We start from the raw sequence: 25,813 nt of genomic DNA on the forward strand, positions 1-25,813 counted from the left end.
CTCTCCATCCCTGCAGTGTGGGAGCTCACAGGCTGCGCCAGCGTAATGCCAGCAGCAGCTATCACTTCCCTACAGGATGCTGAACTTGCCCTTCCTTCAAGCTGGCCTTCAGAGCACGGCACGGGGAGGGAGCCAGGGAAGTCTTGCACCCTGCACATTTGCCTGTATATTGGGCCTGACTCTAATCTCTCCCTGTTTTTTACCCCAGTTCCCTGGTTCCAGTGGTGTTACTCCTGATTTACATGAGCGTCAGTGCATTCAGAATCAGGCTCATTGGTTCCAGTGGAGTAGTCCCAATTTACATCAGTCTCAGTAAGTTCAGAACCATTGTGCCTATATCTGGCCCAGTGCTACTGAGAATATCCTTTCAGGTGCTGCACCTCTAACATTCCCATCACTGTGGGGTTGTGGCTGAATCTATCCCTGGATTTGTCATTTTGTCTATGCAGACGTTGTTTGCAATGAAAACAAACGGGCAAGGATCCCTGCATACCTGTAAATAGTGGGGCTGTCTGTGAAAGCACATCATTTAACCTGTGTTTTAATATTCTGTGGAAATATCGAGCTTTTTTTAATAACTAAACATCTGTTACAGCTGCAACTATTCACTGTTTGTGTCAGTGCTGTGCTGCCATGGTTGTCCTGCTGCCCACTGAAAGGGTGGTATGCATTATTAAACGGTCTAGTTTAAATAAATTATAAACTAGTACAGTGTGTGCAGTAAGTTTCTGTCAACTCCTTGCAGAGTCACATTGCTGGCTTTGATGTCCCCCTGATGTGGTCACCCATCTTCTGCAACCATTTGTCTCATCTGCCTGATGGGGCTGATAGAAGAACGTGGAGAGGGGCAGATGAAATGTGAAGATGATCAAAAGGGAGAGTCTCCCAGAGAAAAAGAGAAGATCTCAGAATCTCTACAGAGAAGCAGGCAACCAGAATTCCCTGTCTGGCAAGTCTCTTTCTAATCACAAACTGTTCCATTCAGTAATGCATGGGTAGCGGGTATAGTAGGTCAGAGAAGGCTAAGCCTCCCCTAACCCAGGCCATGGCCCCACCGATGCTCCGCCCTATCCCCCAAGCAGCGGGAGCTCAACTCCGGCTGGAGGCAGGTGGCTGGGCTTGGGGGCGGAATTTAGTCTTCAGATTTATGTCCCTTCTCATCTGTTGTGTTCTTACTATTCTGGTACTGCCTTCAATAATGCTGTCTTCCATCTTCTATAATGATGCTTCCCAGGTAGCAATAATTCCTCACTTGTTGTACAGCTCTGTCGTTTGCTGGAATGTTGCATGTTTGCCCCGGATCCTTGCATACCACCATAGTTATTGTCTTTAATCGTATTAGGGGAGCATAAAAGCTGGCCTGAGTCTGAGTTTATTAGTGGGTTTGGGACAGCCAGAGCCTCACTTTGTGTTGAGCAGGAACTGGGAAGTCCAAAGGGATTTCTGGAAGGCTGGAAATCTCCAAAATGGATTCTTCATTATTTTTTGAAAATGGTTTGACTCACATTAATTGCATGAGGCTATGGAGGAGTCACAACAGACCATCTGTTTCAGCTGTTTGCAGGCAATAATTTGTATATATTTTTGCCACTTTTGATATTCTTTGGAAAAAATATGTGCTTGGATGATTTCAGAGTTACTTAAAAAGAAAAGAGAAATACACAGTTGATGCAGTTGTTATAAAAGAAATATATTGTTATTGGGTTTTCTAGATGGAGGTTTTGTCTCTGACAGGCGGGCTGAAGGACACTATGTACTGTGTATTTCCTCTTCACCAAGGAATCATGATGCATGCTCTGCTAAGCTCTATTACAATGCACTTAGGAAGAATTTTTCCTGGCTCTGCTTTGATGTTAGAAGGATTTGAGTACATCGGGATCGTTCTTTCTTTCTTTCTTTCTTTCTTTCTTTCTTTCTTTCTTTCTTTCTTTCACCACTACATTTCAGGAGTTGATTACTGAGGCACTTTGATTAAATCAGCCCTTTGCCTCCAAGTTATTCTACCCAGAAACTGAAAAATGAGTTAATTCCTTGATTGGTGTTCACAGTTGAAGTTTCAGTTTGTGACTGGGCATCTCACACAATAATTACAGGACAAATCAGTCTGATTCACACTGGCCAGCTGCAAACACTTATGTCCATGCTCAATTTTACGCATGTGAGCAGTGCCATATGTTGCAATCAGGGGCTCACTGTGATAATGATACCAACAAGTCTGTGGATATATTTCTTGAAGGGGTACGGTCTTCTCTGCCACACATCTGTTTGAAAAATTGTTACCTAATATTGTTACAAGAAGCACCTAACATCACTATAGCTGATAGATATTAGAATATTGTTTTGGTCTATTGAATTAGTTTGTTTACTTTGAGCATTTGATAGCACTTAGTAATGGGCCAGGTGTGATTGCAAAACCACAAAAATTGACCACTGGTTGTGGGGGACTTCCGTAAACTCCTTTTTCTGAGATGTCCTATTTCAAGTTGGTGGTGTCTCTTTAAGAGATGAGGCTACACGGTATGGTGATGTTTGGTAACTGATCATGAATTCCATGTCTGAGAGAGCAGATTGAAATAGAGAGGGTTATACCAGGTATCCGAGAGTTGTATTGGTTCGTGGCATGTGTATCCCTGGAATCCCTGTACTGCTGCTTTAATGACACAAGGTAGCACCGATATGGCAGAGCTTGGTGGGTTAGCACAGCTAAAAGGTGGTCCTGGGGCATGGATTTATTTCAACAACCTGCATGCCACAAAATGTTGCGGTTTTGCTCTAGACCAGAGGTTTTCAAACTGCGGGTCGTGACCCAGTGCTGGGTCATGGCATGGAAGGCGCTGGGTCTCGGCGGCTCTGGTCAGTACCACCGACCGGGACGTTAAAAGGCTGGTTGGCGGTGCCGCTTGGCTAAGGCGGGCTAGTCCCTACCTGTTCTGACACTGCGCTGCTCCCCGGAAGCGGCCAGCAGCAGGTCCAGCTCCAAGGCGGGGCGGCCACAGGGCTATGCATGTGGGGGTGGGGGTGGGGAGCACCGAGCACCGGCAGTGGGGGTGGGGCAGTGCCTGCAGGCGAGAACCACACGCAGCCGCTTGCGCACCTCCGCCTAGGAGCCGGACCTGCTGCTGGCCACTTCTGGGGTGCAGCACAGTCTGCGGTGCCAGGACAGGCAGGAAGCCTACCTTAGCCCTCCCACTGCGCCGCTGACCAGGAGCTGCCTGAGGTAACTCCACACCCCAACCCTGCGCCCCAATCCCCTGCCCCAATCCTGAGCCCCCCCAAACCCAGAGCCCCTTCCTGCACCCCAAACCCCTCATCCCCGGCCCCACCCCAGAGCCTGCACCCCCAGCCCAGAGCCCTGATCCCCTCCCACCCTCCTGCCCCAGCCCAGAGCCCTCTCCCACACCCTGAACCCCTCATTCCTGGCCCCACCCTGCAGCCCTCACCCCTGCACTCCAACCCTCTGTCCCAGCCCTGAGCCCCTCCCACACCCCTCATCCCCAGCTTCGTTGGGTCACGGCCAACAACAATTTTCTTCAACTGGGTCACCAGAAAAAAAAATTTGAAAACTACTGCTCTAGACTCTTGGTGTCAGTGAACATGAGTTGCTGGCGAATCCAGCACAGAAGACAGATGCTCTTTGACCTGTTTGTGACATTTGGGGTAAATAATAGCCGGGGTTATGGAATAATAGCCAGTTGTCCCATTGGGATTAGGGTCATTCAGCAAAATTGTAAACGTATTCCAGAAGATGCTGTCCTAAACTGGGCAGATTAGTATTCTAGTGTCAGGATCTAGGAGTTCATTCTGTGCTTGGTAGCCCAAATGGGGCATCTTGAACAAGCCGAATGACCCAGGTATGAGGTTAGTTAACTTCTGGTTAAATATCAGTTAAAGGGACCAGTCCTACACCTGTCACCGTGCCTGTAGTAGTTCTGAAGTAGTTATACTGTGCAAGGTAGGGGATGCCCAGGGTGTGCCCAGGCTGAACTCTACGCTAGATCCCTGTGCACCAGCATGCAATAGTTGAGTGGGGGCAGTAAATGGGGTGGAGGTAGCAGCCCCCTTTCCGCCCCCTTTGCCTGGGTGAAGCCTCAAGGCTACAGTATCAGCTGTCTCCCAGGGAGAGGGATGCATTTTTTCTTTCATTGAGACCCCATGCATCTCTCCAGAATCTAGCGCAGCTACTTGGGTTGAGTTCTGGGGAGCAGATTTTCCCTTAAGGGCTAAATTAAGCAGAAACTGCACAGAGATACCCGGCTGTAAACCCAAACCCAACTTGAACAGCAGCAAGAGCATGTGGTGGGGGCTGACTGAACCATTTTAGCTCCCCACCTAAACCACTGGGAAAGCCACACCTCAGGTCTGCCATGGAGAGGCATTCTTGGGCAGGGCTGAAAGGTGGTCCACGCACCCATGCATGTGCTGCTGGATGTAGGGTGATACCTACACATACTTCTCCTTTGCAGATTATTCCAACCCCTCTTGTAGGAATAATTTTCCCAGGAAGGGATAAGATTGGTGCATAGAGCTGACGCATTCCAGATAGGCGGGTTTTAGTCAGGAGCCATTCCTGCCTATCTTAGAGATCATGATGTGCTTTGGGAGTTAGGTATAAAAGAAAAAAAAGAGATCTCCCCATCAGTAAAATTTCCCATTAGTGTAAAGTCTGAATGGCGCTTCACCCCCCCCCCCCAAATGTCTCTTATGTCTCTTGCCACTGGGAAGTCTAAAAATAAGCACATTCTCAACCAAACATTTTAAGATGTTTAAAATGAAAAGCAACACAAGATTTAGAAGATCTGACTCATTAAATTACAGGGCTATCTTTGATGACGAAAAACCTCCCCACTGCCACTCCCTTGTAAATCTAGAATATATATACATTGCCTTATAGGGTATGTCTACACTGCTAAGCACCGCGACTGGCTCGTGCCTGCTGATTCAGGCTAGCAGGACTCAGGCTGCTTAATTGTCATGTAGATGTTCGGGCTTGGGCTGCAGCCTGGGTCCTCCTCTACTCCCACAAGATCACAGAGCCTGGGCTCCAGCCCGAGCCTGAATGTCTACCCTGCAAGACTGCAATTAAACAGTCCTGCAAGCCTGAGTCAGGTGACACGGGCCAGCTGTGGTGTTTAGTTCAGCATTTCTCAAATGCGGCCACCAGGGGCTTTTCTTGTGGCCAGGGCCTCCTGGGTGGTGATTGGGGGGAGAAGGGAAGCTGCGAAGCCACAAACGCCAGAGGAGCAGGCAGCCAGTGTGAGTTCCCCACCTTTACAGGGGCGGTGGGGTTCAGCTCTGGGGTGGTGGGCTCTGTCCGGCCACATGGCAGCAAGCTCCATCCTACAACTGCTGGATGTTGGGCTCTGGCCCCAGTCCCGGGCTCTCCACACCATTGCTCCTGGACTCTGTTGCCTCCGCTGCTTCCCTACCCACCTCCCCATCCAGGGCTTAATTTGTCCTCCTGCTTCCCAGGGCTGAGTAAGTCTGTTGTGAAAAGTGGTATTTGTATGTTTGTTAATATCACTTTTCACTGCCTTCTAGCTATCAAGTCTGCTGCTGTGAAAAGTGATATTAACAAACATACTAATATCCCTTTTCACAGAAGCAGACTTACTAGGTAGCAAGTCATAAAAAAAGCATCCAAAAAAAGCAAAAAGACAAGAACACGTAAAACACCTTATTTGTGTTTCTATTCTGTTTAGATCCAGTAAAGAATAGAGACAACTGGACGTTATTTTTATTATTAGGTCTTCAAAAAACCCTACATAAATTACACCAATTTGGACCTATTTATGTACATATTTATTTGTTCTAAAGTTAATTAAGTATTTTAGGAAAAATTGTCAGAGCGGCCACCAGTAAGAGTTGGTGGCTGCACTCTGAGGCCACCACATTTTTTTCGGTGAGAACCCCTGGTTTAGTTGCAGTGTGGACATACAGATAATGACCTGTTCAAATAGCAATGGTCTGGGATTGTATGGGATTACACCTTTATTCCATTTTTAATATATAGAGTTCCAGGGCATTATCTAGGTCTAAACATTAATAAAAAAATACCCTGCTCAAAGGCATGAGCATAGGGTGCCTTTTTCTCAGGCTCGACGGCGATTCTGCCACAGCTCAAGATCTTGCGTGGTATTGTTGGAAGTTGAGGCTACTTCTTGAAATGAAAGATCTACATTTACATTGGTCCTCATGCTATGTTTTCCTCACCCTCTCTAAGTCACAAGTGTTTGGAGTTGCAATTGGTAGTGAGCAGATTTTTGTGGGTGTTGTCACAGTTACCTACGGGTTTATTTTGTAATTAAAAGGCATTCTTGTTTTATTGTCCGGGTCGAAAGAGTTTACTAACGGGATCTGCAAAATCAAACTGATTTCTAAGGCTCCCATCCTGCAACGAGCCACGCTCTGGGTGGCAACCTATTACAATACTGAAGCCGTAGCTAGCACTAGTAGGTAAGCTTGAATCAAAACCCTGGACTTTCAGACAGTGGGAAGGGGTGGTCGGGTGCCAAAGCTAAGCCTAGATCTGATCTTTATGGCCAGCCCAGTCTCTCTAAGGGGCTGAACTGAAACTTTGGAACCAAGCACATGGAGGGGATGGAGCTAGAATCAGAGAGTCATAGAATTTAAGGCCAGAAGGGACCCAGATCATCTAATCTAATCCCCAGTGTATCAGAGGACACCAACAGCATCTAGCATTCGCACACCAAACCCAACAATTGAAATTAGACCAAGGTATTGCAACCAACCGGAGACTAAACTATTGGGTGCCACAGGCAGAAAATAGGATGCACCGAGGTACACCCCGAGGCCTCTGCAATGGAAGGCAATTGATTAAGTGAGATTAAACCCATACGATCCTGGGGCATGCGACCAGGAGAAGTGGATCTGCTAGAAGTTTTGCAGCTCAGGCCCTTTTCTAGTAAGCATCTCCTCTGCCGTCTACAACTATTCTAAGCAATGCAACAGTTGGATAATTTAGGCCTGATGCTGCAATGCTTACTTGTGCTGAGTTGCACCTTGTTCTGTGAGTAATCAAAATCAATCCTCTTTGTGGAAGAAGGTACTATTCAGTGTGAACAAGGGCAACAACACTGGGTTATTAAAAAGCTGGGGCAGAACTGCCTTCTCTCTCTTCCCACAAAACAAGCACTGTTAACTGTTTTGCTTCCTAAACTACCAACGATCTTCCATGTGGTTCCTCTTCTGCCCCATTGCAAATACCTAATCAATCAACATCAATTACATGAGTTGGCAAAAACAATAAGCACTGCACAGAAGGATCATAAATCCTCAAGCAGAACCTACTCACTAATTATTAAATTTTAGAGCTAATTTTAGCTCTAAAAATTGCCCATTAAACTTCAAAATAAATCATCCAATAGAGAAATGAAATAAAGGAAAAAGTTTCAGAACAATTTGCCTCTGGAATAATTAACCATTGTTAGAAGGGTATAAATATCCAGGCTGGGTAGCAATTGTTTGGGATGGTACACAGGGGTTTAATTAGGAATAATGGGATGAAATTAAGCAAAAAGAAAAGTCAGAAAACGTGCCCTAGTTGTGAGACCTATTAGGGTATGAAGTATTAGTGAACTGTCCCAAAGGAATTTTTGAACCTACACTTCTTGGGACATTAAAAACTAGAGTGGACAGAGGACAAGAACACATAGTATATTGTAGGGAACAATTCTGCACTGGAAGATTGATAGTTTAGATGGACCTAATAGATCTTTTCCAGTTTTGATTTCCTCAATTGAGCAAAACTTCTACTGATTGCAATGGAAGATTGGCCATTTTAAAGATCTGTATGATTTGATGTGATGGGTGTATAAAATTATTATATAGCTATGGGGGAGGGATAGCTCAGTGGTTTGAGCATTGGCCTGCTAAACTCAGGGTTGTGAGTTCAATCCTTGAGGGGGGCGTTTGGGGTAAAAGTCTGTCTGGGGATTGGTCCAGCTTTGAGCAGGAGGTTGGACTAGATGACCTCCTGAGATTCCTTCCAACCATGATATTCTATGATTCTAATAATGGGGAGATATTTTAAAATGTCAGCCCTTTCTAAAATTTTACATTGGCTTGGATCGATTGCCTCTTGACCTCTCCCTTGTTCTGCTGCAGGTTGACCAATGATCTAATCTGGTGTGGCCAATGCAGCTGGTATGTTCCTAGTAGTGGTGGTCACTTGTTAAATGATAGCTCATAGCTATGTATCCATGGTGTTGCTTGGTCTGTGCTTTTACCGCAGAAAGAGCAGCTCAAAAAGCTGATGCATAGATAAAAAAGAAAAAAACACCACTCCAGTCATGGGCTTACTGAGCCGTCTCCTCTGAACTGGGTGATGCCCAATGTTTGATTAATTGTTTTGCCTGATCTGAAGCATGTTTATGACAAGTTACATCAAACCATGATGCACTTGTTAGCAGAGCGATGCCTCAGTGACAACTATCACCAATTACCAGCAGGCAGCTAGGCCTGCAACAACAACTTGCTCTGTCTTTAATAATTTTTCACTGTATTACTTTGTCACGTTGGTATTATATTGTCTCCCTCTGCATTATTTGCAGAAACATAATGCAGATGACATACTTGTGATTTCTGAAATTTTCATCCCTTAATGAAAAATACACATTTCCATGTGCTTGTGCCATGAAGAGCTAGCATTTGTGTCCACATGTAGGAACAAAATTGGTAATTTATATTTATTCTTATAAAACACAAGGTTTTACACAATCAGTAATATATTTTAAAGGATGTGGAGTAAAAGAGAGGGAGAACCGGATTCTGATCTCAATTTTGTGGATGTAAATCCAGAGTAACTGGGGTTACTTTGGATTTATGCAGGTGTAGCGGAGATCAGAATCTGGTCCGTGAACAATTTAAAAAATAAATATAGAACTCCAATCATTTTCAAATTACTATTTTCAAACCACAAGGCAGATGCTTTTGCTACTGGATGACAGGGATTTGGTTACTATCTTTGGGAATTTATGGGGGGAAAAATAAGCCTAAAGAGGGAATTAAGTTCTTATAAATTGATTAGAACTATAATGGGCAAAACCCTGCTTGCTTTACTCATTCCAGTAGTGCTCTTAAAATTGATGGCGTAACATATAAGCAAATCAGGCTTGATCCCTTTAAGAGTTAACCAAAGAAAAAAGGAAAAGCAAAAGAATGAAAAAGCAAGGAATTCCAACCCTACCCTGGTGCAAAACATAATGAAAACATAGGCGGCCTATGTGCTATCAACTCCATTCCCATTGACATCAGCGGGAGTTATGTTCATGGATCAACAATTGAAGTGTTTTCGTTGGACATGGATATGTGTTCTATATAATGAAGATAATGCAGTGCCGGATTGTAGACTGGCCTATGTACCCTTATGGCGATGTACGAAGGAGTAAAAGAATCCCCGTGCTCCTGCATGGCCTCTCCAGACCAGGGGCCCAGGTGCATGTAAGTAACATGCACCCAATATCCCTGCCTTCCGGGGGTGAGGAGTGGGCAGAGCACAGAAGACCTTTGGCTCCACCCTTCCAATGCATTGGTCAATGCAACTGATTTGGCTCAGGGGGCAATAATCTGCAACTGGTCAGGGTTAACTAGCTCGCTGGAGCACGTGAGGAGCATGGAAAGGCAGGATCCCTTCCTTGAACTTCTGCTCTTATTCACTGTGCTTTAAAGGCCCCATCTAGCCCTAAGTGTTGGTAACATAGTGATTCACTAGTTTGGAGAGAGAGGCAGCAGATAGGAAAGATTTTTACACTGGAAACATACAACACTAACAGGCTATGAATTAAATACCCTTGAAATAGAAAGATGACACGTGATCCATGAGGCCACACAGTCTTTGCTTAATATTAATGTGATTGTCAAAGTGTTTTAGTAGCTGCTGGAAACTCTCCAGGTCGTTTCCTGAATACTATGCACACGCTTCTAGTTGGCTCAAACAGTGGGCTTCCATTGGAGACTATGCCCCAGTTCTGCCGGTTAGAACATTTCTCCAGATATCAGCCTAAAGAGTCTTTAGTTTAATTTCATCACACTATGGCACCCGAATCCTTTGTTCCTTGGGTACTGCTTACTCAGTGGGAGTTCTGAGTGACATTGGTTCAGGGTCAGGCCCCAGGCATGTAAGGAATGGCTGGCTTTGCCAAGCAAGCCATATGCATGCATTCCCATGAGGATGGAGCTACCTTATAGAATGCCTTTCATGGTGAAGAAAACGAAAGAGAAACAGCTACTCAGTCACATTAGAGTGACCATGTCAGTGCTTTTCAGACATGGAGAGAGTGCCCTTCCCTGTGTGAGTAAAGAAAGGAGAGACGGGAGAGAAAAGAAACCCTACTAATCCCAGATATCATGGTTAAAAAGAAACAAAACTCAGTGGTATCTTCTGGCTGATCTAAATTGTCTGGAAGCCATAACTCTTCAGCTTAAAGTGATGCTCAATAAACCGCGAGATGCAGAAAAGGTAGCCTTGATATTCTATCCCTGCATGAATGTGCCCTAGAACTTTAGAGAATTTGGAACCACTTCAGAGGGCTGACTGCCTGGTAGGAACGGTGATTTATGATCATTTGGCAACATCTTTCCTCTTTTGCCCTCATCAATATCTCTGTATATAAACACAGAGAGAGCACTGCATATTGTCAAGAAGTAAGGGTGTAACTGCTAGGTCTTTGTTGAAACACATACCTGTTCATTCAGGAGACTTGTGGCAGTGTTTAGTTATGCCTTTTCTTTTGTTTTGTTTATAAAAATGCTGGTGTCTGATTCTACACTCACTTACGTCAGCCCATCAAACATGTCTTTTGTGAGCTATTCTGAAGGATTGTGGGTTTTCATAGTAGGTCAGAAACAAAATTATTTGGCACTTGGGTGTCTAGAATTGAGACACATTAGTAATATGCACTGTGTTTGGCTTTGCCTGTGTCCCGTGTGTTGAGATAGTCTTTGGTCTAAAGACAGGGAAGATGATTTAGTGGTTTGAGTGCTGGTCTTGGACTCAGAACACCTGGGTTCAATTCCTGCTCTTCCACAGACTTCCTATGTGACCTTGGTCAAGTCTCCGAGTCTCTGTGCTTCTGTTCCCCATCTTTAAAATGGGGATAATACCTACCTGACATGGGTTCTGTGAGAATAAATAGATTAAAGATTGTGCGTTGCTCAGATACTATGGTAAAGGGAGCCATATAAATATCTAAGATAATGTCTAGTTAATATCCTGTAGTGAAATATACAACACGTAGGAACTTGAGCTCTCACAGGGTATGTTGACACAGAAACTAGACACCTGCGGCTAGCCCATGCCAGCTGATTCACACTCACAGGGCTCAGGCTGCGAGGCTGTTCCATTGCTGTGTAGAATTCCCATGGCTCTGGGATCCTGCAAGGTGGGAGGATCTTTGAATTAATTCTTCAAATATGGGCCTTAAACTGTGTTTAGTGGATTGTGCTGCTAGCCAATTAGAGGATTGGTGAAAAGTGGTAGCATAAGACTGGCTATAAATATCTTCCTCCAGCTATCTCACTCAGAGTCACTTCCTCCCCTAGCTGCAACCCTTACTGCCTATGCTAATTTACTTCCCTCTCATGTCTCCTCTCCTTCCTTCCCCAGTCCCCTGGACTCTCTATCCAAGCAGTTCTCAAACTTCATTGCACCATGACCACTTTCTGACAACAAAAATGACTACATGACCTTGCTCGGGGGGCAGAGCTGGAGTCCAAGACCCACTGCTCTGGGGTGAGATGGGGCCGGAGCCCAAGTCCCAGCCCGGCCATCACGGGCTGAAGCCCTTGGGCTTTGGAATCTAATGCTGGCCCTGTCAACCCCATTAAAATGAGGTTGGGACCCGCTTTGGGATCCCGACCCACAGTTTGAGAAGCACTGTGAGTCTATCCCTTTGATCTCTCCCTGGGAGTTTTCTACATCCTCCAGTCTCCCTCAAGGGGACTCTCTCTCTCTTTTTCTCTCTTGGGGTCTCCACATTTTTTTTCTCCTTTCTCCTGGGATGCTGCTCATTGCTGGGTGGTTTGTCTCTCTCCCCTTAATCCTCATCTCTTTGCCTTTCCCTCCCTCGGGCTCTCTCTTTGCCCCTACCTCCTCTCAGCTCTCCTCTCTCAATGTGCCCCTTAGTCCTCCTCTCTCTGCCTCACCCTCTGTTAATCTGCCCCTCAGCCCTCCTATTCCCGTTGACTTTCCTCTTTCACCCTGTCCCCCACTCCCTTTATTCTCTGTAGCTCTGCTCCCAGGCCCCTCTCCTCTCTGCCTGTCCCCCTCTGTCCCCCTACTCCCTCAACCCAGCCTCTCTGTGCCCCCCGCTGCTGCCCAAGCCAGGAGCCGCAGATCTGCATGACTGCGCCTCACCTCCTGGTGAGGAAAGAGTTACCGAGGGCCCTGGCGCAAGGTGTCCAATATGAAACGGCTCCAGTGTGCAGGAGTTTTACGTGGGCAGCTTCTCATTCGGAGGGGAGGAAGCTGTAGCTAGCTGCCTGGGTCTGTGTGCACGGAGGCCAGGCGCTTCTCCGCTGCCTGGCCGCAGAGCGGGGCAAGACAAACCGGAGCCAGCCGAGTCCAGGTTCCTGATCCCGAGGAGGTGGATGGGGGGTGTTTCCCAAGCCGCGAGGAGCCAAGCCGGGGAGAGGCAGGCGCTGTAACTTCGCCATGGGCTGCTGGAGGCACCGGGGGGGCAGGCAGCTGCTGCATGGAGTTTAAAGGGAGCCCGGCCTGGGGAGATGGAGCACTGACGGCCCCGGGGCGCACCTGTCCCACTGCCGGAGATTGATACAAAGTCTCACTCCTCTGTCCCTCCCCCCGTCCCATGCACCCCAAGAACAGGGGAGCCGCTGGGACCCCGCGAAAGCCACCGGGTGCCTCGGGGGGCTGCATGTTTTCTACCCACTTTGTGTGTGACCGGAGATTGCTCGTCTTGGGCGGAGAAAAATAAACCACCAACGCGCCCCCGGCCAGCAGCGACCTGGAGGGGGGCAGAGAGAGCCAGGGGAGAAAACCTGTAGCGGCGGACGCGCCTGCTTGAAAGGTGAGTACAGCGGGGAGGCAGAGCCCGGGGCGCGGTCCCCCTCCTCTTCTGCAACCTCCCGCCAGCCGCCCGGGCGGGCGAGGGGAATGATCGCGACTAGCCAGCCCGGGGGTAAGGGTTTTATTACATGGAAAGAAGGGATCGGGGGGAGGAAGTCTGTGTGTCTGAGGGGGAAAAAAAAAACCCTGAACCTGCCGAGAGCGGCTTGTGTGTTGATTGTGCAGCTGTGTGCTGGTTTCTGACCATCATTTGCTTCGATTAGTGTGGTGGGGATGGTCACAGGACTGTGCGTGGTGTAGACTCAGCAAAGACCTTTCTCTGCAAGGAAGAGTGGTGTGTGCATGCATGTGTGTGTACACACAATAGTGTGTGCATGGGGGGGGGGTCTATAGAATATACCTATCCCCATATTCTATTAACCATTCCCATCTGCTGCTGGACAGTGGGCTCGCCCTGGGGGACCCGGACCGATTGGCAGCCGGTTCATTAGGCGCAGAGAGGTTGCAGGCTGGAGGATTTTGCACCTGGCGGTTTAAAGGGGGGGGGGGGGGCGTCCAGCCTTGGCTGTTGGGGTCTCTTCCAGCTAGTGTTGGATGCACTGCCCCCCTCCAAAATTCTCGACAGAGGATTGAGCTGAATATCCCCCCCTCTCCCTCCCTCGGGATGGAAGCAGCAGAAGGGGGGGGGGGCGGCAGGGCTGAGGCGAGGCCGGTGACACAGCGGGCAAGTCGCAGCGTGGCTAACATGTTGGCTGCCTGGCGGGAGGCGATGCTTTGAACTTACACCGTGTCGGGGGACCTTGCGCACCAAGGCCACCGCATCCCAAGCAAGCCCGGAGCAGCTCCAACGCCCCGGGGGAGGGGGCAGCCCGGGGCCAGAGCACCAGCCCAGCTCTCTTGTTCTTCCCCCGGGCAATTTAACGTAGCTGTTGAGTCGTCCCGGGGGGAGGAGAGGAGAAAGGCGATAGGTCAGTGCCGCAGGTGGGCATGAGGAGGCTGCGCTGAGCTTAACGCCGTTAAAGGGCTACAGCTGTGCCACAGGGCGACGGAAGCTGTGTGTAGACAGACAGAGAGATCGCTCCTACTTATCTATATTTTAATACACTGGTTTTATATTTATAGCAACTGTGAAACGTACCTATTGGGGTACACACATTCTCTCTCTTTTTCCGAGCACACATTATTTCTCCCTTTCTCTGTGTATGCCCATTTTCGATCACTCCCATTATTTTCAATAACAATCAGTAACACAGACCTGCATCTGCTTTGAGTGTTGTATGCATCCATATGGGATATAGATTTGGGGGTGGGCGCGCACACTCTCACAAGAGACAGAGAGGGTCACAAGTTCTCATTTAACAGCATCCCACTAGTGTTCTATTGTATTTTCCAAACACCCCCCGGGCCCAAGAAAGAAGATACACGATTGTTTGGTAGCTGTGTAATACACAACTCTGTAGGTAGGTATAAGTAGATTTACAGAGAGACTCAGAAAACAAAGAGCTATGATTTCCCCTCCATTTGAACACCCAGGTCCAAATTAGTCCATTGAAGTCAGGGAAGTCAGTGAATTCACACCATGGATGAATTTGGCCCATAATGTCAACTAATTTTAATGGCAGTAATGAAAAGGTGATGGTCCTACCTGATGTATGCACAGGTGTATTAATAGGTTTTATGTATTCAAACACACATTGGTTCATTGGATTTTAAATATAATTTCAATCACTGAAAGATGATTTGTAGTGTTTGCATCCTCATTTATCTACTAAAAGAGCAAAAGGAATACATTTAAGAAAGCCTCCCTCTTAGCTTTCTTGCTTTCTGAGGTCTTAAGGCTGTATAATACCATTTCAGCTGACACCGATAAGCTATTCAAAGAAGTTTCTGCTAACATTTTCCAGCATGTTGAAGCTGCATTTTTCTTAGTATTAGCTGCATAGTGTTTCAATTCTTAATTGTGCACAGTGCAGGATTTTATTGTGGTGATGGTCATTTCTCTTTTGAAATTCGTAATGATACTGACTGCCTCAATGAGAAAACGATAGTAGAATTCGATCCATTGTGGAAACAGCTGTCCACGTTATCATTGGTCTAAATGATTTATATCGATATTATCTATATATATCAGTGGTCCTCAAACTTTTGTATTGGTGACCCCTTTCACACAGCAAGCCTCTGAGTGTCACCCCCCTTAAACACATTTTTAAATATTTAACACTATTATAAATGCTGGAGGTGAAGCGGGGTTTGGGGGTGGAGGCTGACAGCTCGCGACCCTCCCTGCCATGTAATAACCTCGCGACCCCCTGAGGGGTCACGACCCCCAGTTTGAGAACCCCTGATATATATGTATTTAAAAGAGGAAACAAGCCACATTATATTTATTGCGTTTATCGGACTATTAAAAAAACTCCTAATGTAATTGGAAATGGGATTTCTCTGTTTTGCTGTAAAGCAGATGCACTGGATGTGATTGGTTATGGATTTGATTGACTAGGTTGCTTACATCATGTAGGTGGCTGACATCAAAATGACACTTCGTTTTAAGTCCAAAAGAACCATCTAAACAATTATCTGCGATTAGATCACATATATATGATGTCTTAGTGCAAATAAAAGTCTCTCTAGTCCTCCCTCCCCCATATTGTTCTGTAATGAGCCTTTCATTGCAGGGATAATGTTTAGGTCACATTGGCTATGCTATCACTTTGAATTAATGCTGATGTAAGCTTCCTTGACTTGAAATAATTTACTGTTCCAGTCTCATACAATAACCAATGGAAGTTCTACATTTAAGTTATACTGGTCGCTTGGAATATAAATTCCACCAGGTGAGCACCCTGAAAGTTTTCATTTTAGAAAGCCTGTCCCAGCTGTTTTACATTATGGTATTTCTGTGAAAGTTTGTTTGTTTATTGCAGGAAACTTTTTATTACCTCATATGTGTGGCAGGAGAAGCTTTGATGTGACAGATTTACCCCTAGTCAAGTTTTCTATCTTATTCTAGATCCTGTACTCTTTTCCTTGGCATATGCACTGCACCTACTGAGCCAAATCTGTCCTGACATCAGTGAGGTAGCGTGGGGTGTAAGTCAAGGAAAAATTCAAACCGCACTGTACGTGGATCTGGATGATGGTACATGTGGGCCAGATTTTCCTCATGCAAAATACCCACTTGCAGTAAGGACTGCAGGATTAGACCTCTCAGGGTGAGCTCTGTCTTGCAAGGTGCATCCTGCATTTGACTTCATGTGTGACCCAGCCTGGTTGTGACTGACAGCCCCGTATTAATTGCAGTAGTGCAAGAAGAAGGCTCATAATAAAGTATGCTTCTTCATGCTGATGAATTACATTATAGTGCAGGGCTTTATAGAAACTACATGTATTATGGAATCTCTGGCCTAAACTTACACTGCAAAAATTGTATTCTGTTAAAGATTCTAGTTGTATATTCAAACCTTATTTTTATGCAGAATTCTGTTTTACCCCTCTCTCTCATATTACACAAGGCAAAGTTATCATCTCTCTCTCTCTCTCCCCCCCCCCCCCCCCCCCGTAACACACTTTAACATCATGCAGTCTTTGTCCAATCAGAATGTGGTTCAGGATTATGCTGATGCATCTTATCTATGGGAGATGGTTTTATGTGTGTGTGTGTGTGTGTATATATATATATATATACACACACACACACATAAAACCATCTCCCATATATATATATATACACACACACATATATATATATATACACACACACACACACATAAAACCATCTCCCATATATATATATATACACACACACATATATATATACACACACACACACACGTTTATATATGTGCATGCACATACACACTCCTGTAGCCACTTGTTCCAGCCTTTACCTCAACAGAACCAATGCAAACCCAGTCCAAATACATTTCAATGGCTGATCCTCTGCTTCTAATCCAGTCTCCAAAAAACCTTCCCCTCTAAATTGTAATGCACGGCAAAATCCTTCCTCCCTCCACCCCAAAATGATCTAACTGGTAAGGCAGATGAAACATTGCTTAACGAGTGGCAAGATAACAGCACCTAGTTAGTATTCAGGTTTAATTTTCAACAATGATGTGTAAATTGAAAAAATAATGCCTCTGTAAAAATTGTTTGCATTAGCAATGCTAGTGTGCATCATTTTAGCCATCATTTCTGCACACACAACATCATTGAGTCAGCATGAAATGTGGCTGACAAAATCTGTTAATAGATACAAAAGGAAATGGGAACTCTTTTAATATATCATGGGATTGTGGAATGTCTTTTAGAATGTTTGTTTTATTCAGTGGGATTGGCTTCTGGCAACTAAAGCAATTATTGTATGGATATTATAAATAATATCAAGTCTGTTTTATATAATAAGCAGTACAATAAAATATACTTAGCTGGGCTATTAACTGGAGGAACCGATATCTGTAGACTGACTTTCTGAAGGTAGATACCTGCTGATCATACTTTGCATCTGTGAATTTGACTTTGTGCAGCATGTGGGTAAGGTGGCAGCATGTGGGTAAGGTTGCTTCTGCGAGTATGTATTTGAAGGACCAGGCCTTGTACAATGAGTTTGTACAATGCTTTCTGAAGCATTTGGGGAGCTATCTAGATGAACGATGCTATAAAAATGTCAGATTGATGTGTATGTTGATACACATTGCCTCATTTTATAGAATTCCTTGATCTTACATATTCTGTTTTGTCTCCGTCTAAAAACTGTAATTTAAGAGAAATGCCTTCTTTCATATTAGTTTTTTCTGCATAGTATGATATCCTCCAGGGCAATAATCTACTCTGAAGCATTGTCAACATGTCAACTGTTATGTAAATGAGATTCCAAATAGTTAATTGACCCTGCTAAGTATTACAATTATGAGCAAGAAAGCAGAGTTAAGCCCAGGAAAAACAACGAAATGAAGTCTACATAACTGTTTTCAATTATTCAGTCTCAGTGACTCTTTTTATAGTTCAAGAAGCGACATGAAAATCTCTCTGGAGCTAACTTGTTTACGGAGCACCAGCAGGTTTAAAGCACTGCCAGCCTCAGACTTCTCTCTTGTACATTTCCTTCAAATAAATACTGAATAAAAATAAGAATCCTGTAATTTGGCCATCCAAAGAGCTAAACGCTATGCTTCAGCAGGAAATTATCATTTCAAAATCTCGGGACAGCTTTGTGACAATCTTCCAAAGACCAGTACCCTGAGAGGAAAGAATTGCATAATTTCTAAAGAATTTTAGCACTTTACTATGGAGTCTGATTATCCCATAATTATCACTTATGCTTTTAGGCCCTGATTCAACAAAGCACTTATGCAAGTGCTGTAGTCTGATTGAAATCAGTAGGACTTAAGCATGTACTTAAGTACGTTGTTGAATTGGGTATTAAATGCATAAATCCTATTGACTTCGATGGAACTGCAGCGCTTGCTTCAGTGCTTTGCTGAACTGGGGCCATAGGCATTAATCCTGAAATCTTCTCTATGCCAGCAAACCCCTGTACCCATGCAGAGTTCATTGTACAATCAAAACCTAAATATAGATTCTTCCCCTTAACCTGCTCAGTGCTACTTAGGTACTATGGTAACTGGTGTTACATATAAATGCCACAGATGGACAGGCAGTACTTAGCTCTTTTCCTTTGGGTGGACATTATGACAACCTTAGATAGTGGTGTAAAAAATATAATATTAATGTTTTAGAATCCTCTGCATCTCCTAGTCTGAAAGCACCCTGTTAACGCATCTGCAAGATCTCCTGTAATAATAAATAGCTGTACAATTTTGGAAAAGTGTTGCTATTGAATATAACCTAGGTCAAATGTCCTGGTCTGATCAATCTGGGACTTTGGAAGTCTACACCTACACCCTAATTTAAGGACTGGCCACTTTCTCTACAATGTACTCAACCAAAAGCCTAGATCCTAACGCCCCATGACTTTGAAACTTAGATCTGCATTTGAATTTTGTATCACATTTCATCTCTAGTTATTCCAATTTTATAATTTCCTCCCCTGTTTTACTACTTTCTATCTCATTTATGATATTTGCATAGCCCCCAATTACCATAACATCTAGACAACTTCAGTAAGAGTTACCTGCTGTTGCTTTTAGAACTGAAATCATGCAAGCTGTCCAATAGCTTCCTTTCAGGAAGGGAGGTGATGAATATCACTAGAGTAATTATTCAGAATATTCGCTGGAGTAATTAATTGTCCCATTATTAAAATTAAATGTTTTGGCACTTTACAACAATACCCAATCAACCCTGAGGCTATTTGTAATGACATGTTGTTTTGTTAAATCTGTTGTAAAAATTCTTCATTATTGATGTATTTCCATTTATTATTACTCAGCTATGATATGTTCAGTCTATTATGAATAGTAACTTGTGTATATATATTTTTTTTTAATTTGAGGCTTTTTGTTCAGTATACTATAGTGCAGATAGGGAATGCTTTGAATTAATTTCTTCAGCTCTGCTAGAACTGTTTGAAATGAAGGCAATGGGACATGGGAAAATGAACTAAAACATGCTTGGGAAAAGAATCCTTACAACACTTGTGATAAACAAACCCACAACAGCCATATCCTCTGTTAACAGTGAAAGACAAGGTCTTTAAACAGATTAAGAGAAGATGTACAAATGTATAATTCGAGACTTAAAGATACACAAGTGATATTTCCTTGCTACTTTGATGTTCTCTTAGGAAAATCTTTGAAATATAGTTTTTTCTTACTGCTAATAACAATCTTCTTATTCCATGTTGTCAATTAGTTCTGTATCATCTTATTGTGTCGACATTCTACCCTTTTTCTAGGCCCTGATTCTTCAATGAGCTCTGCATGGGCAAAAAAAGTGAGATAAATTACTTCAGAAAGAGACAGATCTCAGATTTTTTTGACTTAACAGTAAAGATCCTTGGTTGCTTGCTGGCATAAGGGTGTTGAACAAACAAAGAGGATAGTGTGAAGACTCTATTGCACTGGTGACCTTTGATGGCCCCATTTGTTCACTTAGACATTATCGCTGTTGACTTTGTTCAGTTCCCCGTACACCAAGTGCTCTGCTGGTGAGGGGGAAATTGCTGATTGCTAGATGAGAGGAAAGAGAAACAGCGATGACTACCACTGCATGTCAATAAGGGGGAAAACAGTAAGTAATTGCTGGGCATGGATTCAGAGAGAGCTCTGCTGGCATCATCATTCATTAGCAGGGTAACCTGCTTTGGGCAGAGTCTAAAGAGAGCCAGAATGGGAGACAGCGATGAGATAATGCTTGGGATAGGTGCAAGTATCCCAAGGGGGAGGGATAGCTCAGTGGTTTGAGCATTGGCCTGCTAAACCCAGGGTTGTGAGTTCAGTAAAGATCCTTAGAGTGCTGTTTTTGCTCCCGATCCCTAAATGGCCCTGAAGGGGGCCATTTAGGGATCGGGGGCAAAAATCTGTCTGGGGATTGGTCTTGCTTTGAGCAGGGGGTTGGACTAGATGACCTCCTGAGGTCCCTTCCAACCTTGATATTCTATGATTCTAAGTAAACACACAGTATAACATTGAAGTCCTTTCATAGTAGATGTTCTGACCTGGGGATTTATACTGTGTTAATAGGTGTGGTATCTTCATAGATTCATAGAGTCTAAGACCAGAAGAGAGCATTAGGTCACTTATGGTATGTCTACAGAGCGAAGAAAAACCCGTGGCTGGCCTGTGGGACTCAGGCTGCGGGACTGTTGCATTGCTGGGTAGAATTCCGGGCTGGGCCTGGGCTCTAGGATGTTGTGAGATGTGGGAGGGTCTACACAGCAATGAAACAGCCCCACAGCCTAAGCCACACAAGCCTGGGTCGGCTGACACGGGGCAGCCATGGGTTTTTCTGTGATGTGTAGACAAAGTTGTAGTCTGATCACCTGAATAATTCCAGCCATTAAATTCAACCCAGTTACCCCTGTATTGAGCTCAATAACTGGAGTCTGGCTGAAGAATATCTTCCAGAAAGGCATCCAGTCTTGATTTTAAGACAACAAGAGACAGAGAATCCGCCGTTTCCTTTGGTAGATTATTCCAGTGGTTAATGACCCTTACTGTTAAAGATTTATGCCCCATTTCTTATTTGAATTAGGCTGGCTTCAGTTTTCAACCTTTGGTTCTCTGCAAGATTAAAGAGTTCTTTACTACCTGGTATTTTCTCCCTATGAAGGTACAGATACACTATAATCAAGTCACTTTCCAATCTTCTTTTTTACAAGCTAAAGAGATCGAGCTCTTTGTCTCTCACTATAAGGCATTTTCTGCCACCCTCAAATAATTTTTCTCTCTCTTTTCTGTACACTTAGCAACTATGTCTCCTCCTTCTTCTTTTCTACTCATACATTTCCAGTAGTCCATGCTTCCGATCCCACTGTAGAGGCCAACACTTAATTTTTTTAGGACTCTGGACTTCACTGAAATTTCTCACACTCTGAAACTTTTTTGGATGGAGGCATCCCAGAGTGCACTGCAAGCCATACTTGGAGTAAACAATCCCCAGGGCCCAGCAGACAGGCTGAGACTAGAGAGGGTTGGAAAAAGGAGTTTTTCCTGTGGAAAATTTTTACAAAAATACCACCCTCCCACCCCACACACAAAATACATTTTTGTTTGTTTTCCATAGAAAATTTCAATTTTTTTGGTGAAAAACTAAAAATTTTCAGCCAACCCCCCCAAAATTTTCTGCTGAAAGATATTCGTAGATAAAAATTTCTATTTGGAAATGCTGCTGTGATCCCTTATGGGTTTTGTAGTTCAGTTACTTCATGCTCCCATTCTCCTATATGAGCTGGGACCCCAGGCCTGACTACATCTCCCATGCTGCTCCAGTGTCTCCCTTCTTGCTGAGCCATCACATTATATCATGGGAGATGTAGTCCCACTGGGGAACCCAGCCCATAGAGGGAATGGAAATGATAATGCTCATAGGTAACACAGCTGCATTTCCCAACCTGGATTTTCAGGCATTTGGGTTTTTGATGGAAAGTCAAAATTTTCCATGGAAAGCAGACACTTTTTGCAAAAAATGTCATATAACTGAAAAATAGTTTTGGTGGGAGTTTTTGACCATCTGAATTGCAGAGTGGGAACGTGACGCTATTGAAAAATGATGAAGGGATAGTGAAAAGGAAGCAAAGGAACTAGTGCAGGGCTGTGGGAGGGTAAGCAAGCGAGGGGATTGCTGGATGGCTACAGGAAGGGAGGAAGAGCGAGGGGGACTAACGGAGGGCAGCATGGAAGAATTAAATATAGTTGAGCTGTTGGGGACTAAGAGGAGAGTAGGATGGATCTGAGTCTTAAAGATGATTTAGATTTAAGCTGAGGATCAGTCTAGTTCCTACTCCCTCTTTTTGTTATTTTTAAACTTAACATAATAACGTGGCTTAAGACTTTCCCACCATATTTCAGTATTTTCAGTGTTTAGAAAGGGGTTTATATATTTTATACTCAAGTTTTCCTTTCTACTGTTCAGAACTCACAAGAATCTTGGCATTGCTGAAACTTCTGTGTTTATCAGCATGGTGCCTTTTAAAGTGACCTTCGCTACCGTTTTAATTGTCAAGTTTTCTGGAGGAGGGGAAAATCTAGCAGTAGCAGCATTTGAGGTCACCATACCTTTATACTTGTCAACAACCTGGAAGCTCCTAGCTAATGAAATGGCTTTGTGACACTGCACCCATCAGGCCAATTGCTCAGGTTTTGTTTCCTTCATTTCAAAGAACTAAACTGCTTCCCAGGTTATATCCTTAACTGTCAAAAATAATCTGAAATTTGTAGTGACCCCTAACCCACCATGGGTCATCAGCAGGGATTTAATGTTCATTATTAAAAGTTTGATCCATTACACACTGACTTCAGTAAGCATTGGATCAAGACCTAAAAGCACAGGCTTTTACTACTTGATGGGAACTAGAAGGGGAGGGTTCTGAGTTACTACCGAGAATCCTTTCCCAGATGTCTAGTTGATAGGTCTTGCTCACATGCTCGGGGTCCAACTGATTGCCATATTTGGGGTCAGGAAGGAATTGCCATCAGGTCAGAAACCCTGTTTTTTTCCATAATTTGAGTATGTCAGTAACTCAGCCAGAGGTTATGGGTCTGTTACAGGACAGGGTGAGTGAGGTTCTGTGGCCTGCGATGTGCAGGAGGTGAGACTAGATGATCATGATGGTCCCTTCTGACCTTAGAGTCTGTGAATCTATAGTTAAAGGATTTACTCCCTTAGGCCCTGGGACAGGGTTGGGACTTGCTGCTGCGGTGCCTCCTACTGGTCGTCTCAGGGAATTGGTTCAATCCAGTAGGGCGCCCTCTTCTGGTGGCGTCCCGCCTGTCATCTCGCCTTTGGTTGGCGTGCGGACTCACGTTGCTCCCAATGCACAGGGTCCTCCTTCTGGAACACTGCCCTCCGACAGTGTCCTTCGGTCCGTTCGCACCCCCTTCTGGGGAGGGGAGGGGTGATCAACAGTCTCACACCTTTAAGTCCGATCCCTACAGTCCAGGATCGGGTGTGGTTCTGGCTGGCCGCTCCCTGCGGCCTATGGCTGAGCGTATGGCCAAAGGGAACAAAAAGAGGGGAAGGGGGGGGGACTCAGGCCCGCCCACTACTCTGAGTCCCGGTCCAGAGGCCCTCTAGCAACAGCCTTGTTGTCCTCCTTCTCCTTCCTCCTCTGACTACTCCTCTGGACCACTTCCCCAACGGCCCTTCTCCCCGCTAGGCCTTTTCCTTCCAGACCTGCCGCCTGGCAGGCTATGGAGTAGAACCTTCTCCTGCTCTCTAAGGCTGGCCTGCACTGCGCTGTCCGTGGTGCTGGCCTCCCAGCTCTGGAGACAGGCCTGGGACAGACTGACTGCTTTCGCCCTGAGCAGTCTTTTATATAGCTGAGCTGGCCCCTGATTGGCTGGCTCCAATCTATCCTCTGATTGGCTCCCAGTAAGCCCTTCTCTGATCGGCTGCGCGTCTACGCAGGCGCCCGGGCCTGCCGCAGCCTACCCTCTCCGGGCGTGGGGCAGCCGCCTCACCACAGGCCCCAATCCTGCAAATGCTTAACACTTAACTTTACTCATGTGAGTAGTCTCATTGAAATCTGCGGGAGTACCTAGAAGGGGACATAGCATTTAACCAGCATATTACAAGGGTGTGTGTGTGTGGTTTTCAGTTTCTACACCCTTGGTCCAGTATGAACCAGTATTAATTATGTCAGAGTCTCCTGTAGTAAACTGCATATGCACTGGTTATAACATCTGTTAACTAATACTTGGAGATTCAGATTTGTACTTACATGTTCACAAGTGGGGGAAAATTCTATCAGAGAACACATGGGCTATTCTGCGCTCCCAGTATGCATAATGAGCTTGCATTGCAGTCCATGGAAATTTGGCTCTTAATAAAAAAAAAAAATAATAATAAAAAAAAAAAATTGAATGAACAGATTGCGTTGTCCGTACCAATGTAGCCGGGAAATCCATTTGTGCAGCCTAGGGTTCAAAGATCTGTAATCTCTTTGATATTTTGTCCTGTGTACTTGTAAAGTGCAAGTTCACTGCATGTTGGCTGTTCAGCTCAGAGCATGTCTTGCTACTTGTTACAAAAGTGATGATTGTGTAACAGCCTCTTGCAAACATTTATGATGCAAACACAACCCAGTGTAATAAGCATTTCTTGTTGTTATTTCAGTATTGCCTTTCCCACTGTGTTGCCTTGTGATCCATGAGCTATTAAGAAGGGCTGTAAGCAGGCAAAGTTCCCACCCTTTGCTGCTCATAATATATACACAGTTATATATAACTCCAACTTACCCCCTCCACTCCTTCCTGGCATCTTGGCTTTGTTGATAACTTAAATAGCAGCAAAAATATAAACTTCATTCTAGGTTTTCTCCCTAAGATTGTCTATTCTTACAGCTTTTCCGGTCAGACCTCCTCTATCCCAGACCTTATTTCCCTCTGCTCCAGAGATTTTTATACACTTGAGGTTTGGGTGATTAAAAAGAAGACCTCTGCATTCCTATGCAGGGTCCTAGAATCTGGCACGCTGTTAGAAGAGTCAATCAGGCACTCCTGATATGCCTGTTAATGCGCCAAATATATTTTCTGTTGCTGAGCTGAGACTTTTTGGGTCCTTCCAAGTTCTTTGCTGCTGGATCTAGTATTGAAATGTAAGGAGAGCCAACTCTATGCCCAATAGGAGACACGCAAAAAGAAAAAATACACAGTCAGCAACAGCAAATCCAAGTACTAATGCACAAAGTCAATTAATACTCTGACTAATGGAGAGGTGTTGCCAAAAGCACATGTATGCAACAAGTTGCTGACTCCCATTAAATATATTGGCTACAGTGGGAGAGATGTGGATTAACTCCAGAACAGTTGCTCAGATGAAGGGAGGGAATGGCTAAAGATGGCTCTCTAGTTACTGCCTCTTCCATGGTGTGATGTGTCTGTTAAACCTGCAGCAACTAGGGCAGAATGAGGAAGACAATGAGGAATATTTGGAAAGACAACTGTCTCGCCTGGCTGACATGCTCAGAAGATGGAGGGTGAAATTATTTAAGATATGTCCTGTTGATGCACAACTACCTATTTGTGTTTTATTCTGATCTTTCCTCTGGGCCAAGTTAGAAGGTCAGTTATTAGCCTGATTCATATAGATACCTAAGACTGTATCAGCAATCTTTCAACGCCGTGGGAGATGGGTAAAGTGCCAGAGATC

The 25,813-nt window shown here is 44.7% G+C and overlaps 1 protein-coding gene across 1 annotated transcript in view; it reads left to right on the top strand.

The window, feature by feature from the left end:
• Positions 1 to 12,523: 12,523 nt before the first annotated feature.
• CALN1 (calneuron 1) overlaps positions 12,524 to 25,813 on the top strand; it is a 172,877-nt gene continuing 159,587 nt past the window's right edge. The window contains exon 1 of the mRNA XM_054008580.1: positions 12,524 to 13,046. The gene's annotated coding sequence lies outside the window, so the exon portion shown is untranslated. The remainder of the gene's footprint in view (positions 13,047 to 25,813) is intronic.

Source organism: Malaclemys terrapin, chromosome 18 (assembly GCF_027887155.1).
Source record: "Malaclemys terrapin pileata isolate rMalTer1 chromosome 18, rMalTer1.hap1, whole genome shotgun sequence".
NCBI classification, from domain to species: Eukaryota; Metazoa; Chordata; order Testudines; family Emydidae; genus Malaclemys; species Malaclemys terrapin.